Source organism: Nannospalax galili, unplaced genomic scaffold (assembly GCF_000622305.1).
Source record: "Nannospalax galili isolate Female #2095 unplaced genomic scaffold, S.galili_v1.0 scaffold324, whole genome shotgun sequence".
Taxonomy (NCBI): Eukaryota; Metazoa; Chordata; class Mammalia; order Rodentia; family Spalacidae; genus Nannospalax; species Nannospalax galili.
Genome location: NW_008353027.1, coordinates 618,305 through 624,479, shown reverse-complemented (window position 1 = coordinate 624,479; position 6,175 = coordinate 618,305). Strand labels below are relative to the sequence as shown.

General features: G+C 39.4%; 1 pseudogene; it reads left to right on the top strand.

Moving 5' to 3' along the window:
- LOC103747777 overlaps positions 1-768 on the top strand; it is a 26,339-nt pseudogene extending 25,571 nt beyond the window's left edge.
- Positions 769-6,175: the final 5,407 nt, after the last annotated feature.

The following is a 6,175-nucleotide window of genomic DNA, read 5'->3' as shown; positions in this document are numbered from 1 at the left end:
TTGTTCCACAGTTTAAAATATTGAACATAACTGGGAGTGGTGGCACACGCCTGTAGTCCCAGCACTTGGGAGGCAGAGGCAGGCAAATCTCTCTGAGTTCAAGGCCAGCCTGGTCTACATAGTGAGTTCCAGGACAGCTGGGGCTACAGGGAGACCCTGTCTCAAAAAGACCCAAAGTGAAAAAAAAATGTTGAGCATATAAACGAAACATTTCACCTTACATTAACATAAAGTTGCATAAGTTATGCAGTCATATGTTTTTGCAACAATCATGCATTTCAGCCTATCAGATTGCAGGCTGGGAAACTAGGATCTAGAAGGGTAAGGGTTTGCTCCTAGTTTATGTGATCAGAGACTGTAAGGATCGAATCCCTTAGTGATAAGGCTATCTTACAGAAGCAGAAGCAGGAGTTAAGAAGACATAGTAAACATCTGCTGTTTAGTCAGAGAAGGAGGTGTTCATACTAACATAGGCTGTTTCTTACAACAGTTTCTTTTTTCCTTTTATAAATGCAATTGTATTTTCTCATATTCTTCCCTGCTTTGATGACCTTCTAATTCTATTGAAAATCAACTGTTTTCTGTTTCCTTTAGATTAACCACCTGGTTTCTTCATCAGTAGCAGGGGAGTGTTCCAAGAAGGCTGGCATTGTCAAGGCAGCCCAAATTCCAACAGCCAATGCAGATGAGTATGAATTCAAATCTTGGGTTCACCAGATAAGGGACATTGTTGTACCCTTACTAGGCAGGCCTCAGTCAGCAGCTTGACTATCAGAGTTAGATGATTGGTGGCCAGTCCAGGTGGGTTTCTTTCAACCCAGACTCAAAGGAAATGGGAACTTCATGTTTCCAAGGTAGAGTTAGCATTTGTTATGGGATGGGAGTAAATTCTTCCTCTCAGTGGACTGAGAATGACAGGAAAAGTGAAATGGTGTCCAGGGATTTTTTTCAGTTCAGGGTAAGTGATGCCATCAGTGGAGAAACTTATCTGTACCTTAAGCTTAGACAACAGACCTCTCCCCAACAAGGGCACTGAGTACTCCAACTGTTGCTGCTCTTACTTATATGATACTCACTGGTAAGGTAACAACTGAATATTCAGTGCCAGGGTCAATCATAAGGTCCATTATATGGTGTATGACTTTCATTTTGACAATGAGCTCCTGGGGGATCTAGTCTCTGAGTGAGCCACCTATCTCACTTGTAAACTGTATTGGCCAATTTGATGAAGTTTGGAGGGAGAGGTTCAGCCAGGTAGAGTATGGTTCTGCCTTGGCTTATTATCTGCTCCATTTTCCCCTATTTTCCTACTGGGACATTATTTTTCAAGTGTTCAATTTCCTTGTAATAGGTACATCAGACACATCAGTTCTTCTGCAGTTGAGTATGGGACCTGTTGTTAACTCTTTTCTATTCTCAGCTGAGTCTTAGAGGCCCCAAAAGGCCTGGAGCTACTCCCAGGAGAGCAGCTTTCTGTTTCATTCTGTTGTCGGCCTCTCTTTTGGCTCTTCGTTCATGATTTACAAATGCTTTGTTGAGAACCTCCAACAGTTTGGTGCTTTTCACTCCTGCGAACTCTTCCAGTATCTGTAGCTTCCTTCAGATATCTCCTTGTTCCTGAAAAAAAAAAAAAAAAAAGCTGCATTCAACATCCATTGATTTTCCAGGGCTTCAGGATAAAAAGGAATGTCCAGGAGAAAAGTTTCAGAGAGCACTGAACTGCTGGACGTTGTATGTACCCTCGCTGGGATGTTCTGGCCATTATATTTTACAGAATGTTCTTAATTTTCCTGACTTCATCTCATCACCATAATTTCCTTAAAAGCCCTTCCTGAAACTTTTGACCATAAGATTTAAGACAGTGGGTTTCATAGGTGAAAATCCTATTGGGTAACTCCCACCACTGGTGCTTCACAGAACAAAATAAACCTTCAGTTTATGTACTGCTGGAAGAAGAATTTGAGTCATTCCACCTGGCTGCTACCCTGCTGGGGAATTAGATTTCATTTGGTATATGATGGATTCATGTGATGTTCTGAACTCAGATCAGAATTCCCGGTAGGGTCCAGGCACGCCAGTATCAGACACCACTGTATAGCATAATGTGGCAACCACAGAACCCCAGTTTGAGGACCAGATGGACTCTACAGCTTAGTAGCAGTGGAGCCACATGCACACACACAAAGCAGTAGAATCTTGCTAAGTCTCCTTAACCAGGGATGTTATGAAACTTCCAGGAGGTGAGCACTCCACCTCCTTTTCTTGTTAGGATGCTGAGCCTAAGTGAGGGATACCCCAGGGAGTCTTACCTTGTCTTGAGGTCCAATGCAATTTGTCCATCATCGCTTTCTCTCTCTGTCTCTGTCTCTGTCTCTGTCTCTCTCTGTCTCTCTCTCTCTGGTCTGGTGGCATCACACAGAATGATGACATGGTCAAGGGCCTGCAGTTTGGATCTGGAAGAAAGTGGTGGAGGGGGTGGGTCTCTAGAAGGGTCCACTGGCCACATGCCTGGTCTCAGCCTACTGTTACAATAGCAACAGTTAAGGGGTTAGCCTTAATCAAGGTGTTTTAGGGATTTGGGGATTTAGTTACAGGAAACTGTGGCATAAGACCCATTACATACATAAAGAATAGAATCACTCAAGAGAGTCATCTGGAGAAATCAGGAACTGTTTGTTTACCTCAGAAGACTTCAGCAAAGTCACCTCCTGAGAAACTCAGCAGAAGCTCAGCCTTTTCACAGCTTCTATTAAAAAAAAAAAAAAGAAGAGGGTAGATTTGCATGTCTGACTACTTGAATGCAAGCCAAGGGACCAAGCACAGGTAAGAATCTGGTGTAAGTGACCGGAGACAGAGATTGCTAGGGTGAAATTCCTTAGTGATAAACATATCTTAAAGAAGCAGAAGCAGGGATTGAGAAAATACAAGAATTATCTGCCATTTAGCCGGGGAAGACATCCATCCTGTGTCAAGCTAGGGCTACACTAGTGAGTCAGCTATGTTTTGGAATATGTTTTCCTTCTATAAGTGGAATTTATTAATGTTGGCTTATCCCATACAGGCTCAGCGCTTTTAAAGAAAATAACTTTTGGGAGAGTAAATAATGATTTATTTAAATTACATACTTGCAACCTCTTATTATTCACATTCATTAATCAATTTAACCATGTTATCAATGAGAGATTGCCATCTGAATTCATTCAGTCCCTACATGTGGAGATTTGATGGATTCAACCACCTGTGGTTCAAAATGTCCTCATAAATACAAATGGATTGGCTTTTATATTGTCATTATTCCCTTAAAAATCACAAAATGTAGCATGCATATGTATTATCTCTTATAAGTCATTGTATACATTATATTTGAGCATACTTGGATTTGGTATCTACAAGGGATTGCATTGCAGATATCCCAGGGAAACCATATCAAAAACTGAGACTCAAATCGAACAACACAGTAAAGTATTATTCTGGATAGATAGCTTTATTGAAAATACATTGCTCTGACTTTGGCGAACAGGAGATCAATTTCACGCCAATAATATATTTAAAAATCTTCTAGGATTCACTATTCTAAGACATTGGTTATTTACACCAGAAGATAATTCTGAAAGAAAATACTTGAAATTTTAACTTCCAGAACTTCAATATCCTGACTTCTGGATATTTTACAAGGTAACTTGGATGGTTAAAAACTAAACTTTTCTTTTGACATAGATGTGTTAATTTACACTATTTTCTATTTAAATATTATATTTGAGACTTTGTACTTTTATCCTCTGTAGCATTACCATTAAGTTAAATAATGTCTGTGATTTAAATCATAACTCACTTTATAAAGTATACATCATTGATTTTTGAGACCCCAACTCGTCTAACTGCTTCTTTCTACTTCTGTAATTTGCTTGGCTTAAGACGGCACTAACTCCATTTTGGTTAGCTGTTTCAGACATGTTGTAATCTTCAGCTACCACCCTCATCCAGGAAAGCTAAAGATCAAGAAAGTCAAGGCATATAGCAGCCTTATAAGGTAAAAACAGAAACTTCTGGGCCCACAGATAACAGCACATTCCAATGCCCTAAAGACAGCCCCTACCAATAAGAATCTTCCCTGTACTCAGGGCATAGGACCATCCAATCATTTTAAAGGATGTTTGGCATGCACGGGCTTCTGTGAAACTTCCATATAAAAGTGTACCCCACCCTAGTTCGGGGCTCTCAGTATGGGGCCGCTGCAAAGGTAAAATCTGACAGCCCGAGCTTAAGCCTGAATAAAGGCTCTTTTGCTGTTGCATACACTCCAGACTCCTTGGTGGTCATTGGGGTTAGTGAGGTCTTGGTGTAACAGATTTTAGATCACAAGTAGTTGAGTTATTTACAAGACTGAAAAATAAAGTTAATGAGATTTTCCATGAATAATTAATAAGCTAATTTATTTCCCATTTATATAGTGAAAGAGGACTACTTTTTATTTACACATGAATTAATTTTAAATTTATTCAACAAACACATTTTATTCCAAGAACACAAGTATTTTATGAATAAACCAACAAACAAACATCTTATTCATTGAAGTGAATAGTTCAAAGAAACTGGGCAACTGGCTAGAAAATGCATTCACTGTGAAACCAGGACACTGAGATGCAGTTGAAAATTACTGGTCATTGTCATCTATTTTCATGTAAAACTTCAGTAGGACAAACGTTCAATGACCATTGACAAGAAAGAATGAAACTTCTGGCCAGAGACTTAACACAGTGTAAGCAGAAGAATGGGGGACAAGATCTGGAAGACAGCCAATCAGTCTGAGAGTGCTTCCTTCCACCTGCAAACACAAAAACAGTACATCTAAAATACCATGGTGACATATCTCTGTTCCCATGAGAGACAGGGGGCTTTCTGCAAGTTCTTGACTTTATAGATAAATTATTTTAAAAACAGACACTGAAGGGACCTGGAGTAAGATTTATCAGTGTAAGAGAAAGAAAGCAACAGACAGACAAGTTTGGATTCTCAACAGCTGCCAGTAGGTGAAAAATGGAAAGAAAAAGGAGTAGGAAATATACTTTCTGAATTAGCAGTCAGAAAACAAGTAGACTGGCACAGCAGTGGAATTCTGTCAGCAGTCACATGGAAGGCACAGGGAGCTTTGGAGAAAATATATGTGAGTATATGTAATTAAGGGGACTGTTGTTCCTCTAATCCCCTTATCTTGTCCCCAGGTATATTATACTTCATTTAATCTTTTCATCTTTCAACTCATCTTCTTTTGTCTGCAAAAGAGGATTTCTTCCTTAATGCAAGAGCTTCTGGGTGTTGGCTTCGATCTTGACTGGACAGATTATTAATCATGCTGGTTGTGTCAGAAAATACCCACATAGTGGCATTTGCATGTCCCCAAAGGAATCCCTGACATGGAAGGCAACAGTGTGGATATCAGAAGGGATGTTACTGACATCTATCTTATCATTTGTTCCAAAGGATGCTGACATATTAATACTCATTTGACAAACTTTTGCCTGGGAAGCTGATAGCTGCTGAAAGGCTTTTTACACTCCCCTTTTCCCTGACTAGCATCTCCTACCAAACCCCTATCTGATTTCAGAATCTCCATGTAAGTACAGAGATAATAAAAAGATAGTACTCAGTGTCCAGGCAAAAATCAATATTTATGTCATAGCCAAAAAGACCAACTGTTCTGTCAACAAATGACTGTTTTGTGGTCACTCATGGAGTTCAAATCATTTACATGGAGTTCATAGATTCTATAGATCTGCTCTGATTCTTTGAGATTAAGAAAACCATGGAATAGGGGCTGGAGAGTTGGCTCAGTGGTTAAGAGCACTAATTACTCTTGCAGAGGACCTGGGTCAATTCCCAGCACCCATATGGTGGCTAACAGTCACCTGTAAAGCCAGTTCCTGGGAATCCAATGCCCTCTTCTGATCTCTGTGGGTATTGTATGACATGGGTGCAATAACATACATGCAGGCAATAAAACATACACATAAAATATAAATAAATAAATAAAATATTAAAATAGAAAGCCATGAAACCATGGGATAAATGTTAAATTTAAATACTAAAAATGCAAAATATTGGAAATCAAGGAAGGAATTACAGCTGTTGTAAAACATAAAACTCAGTATAATACAGGTATATAATATAAGCTTTC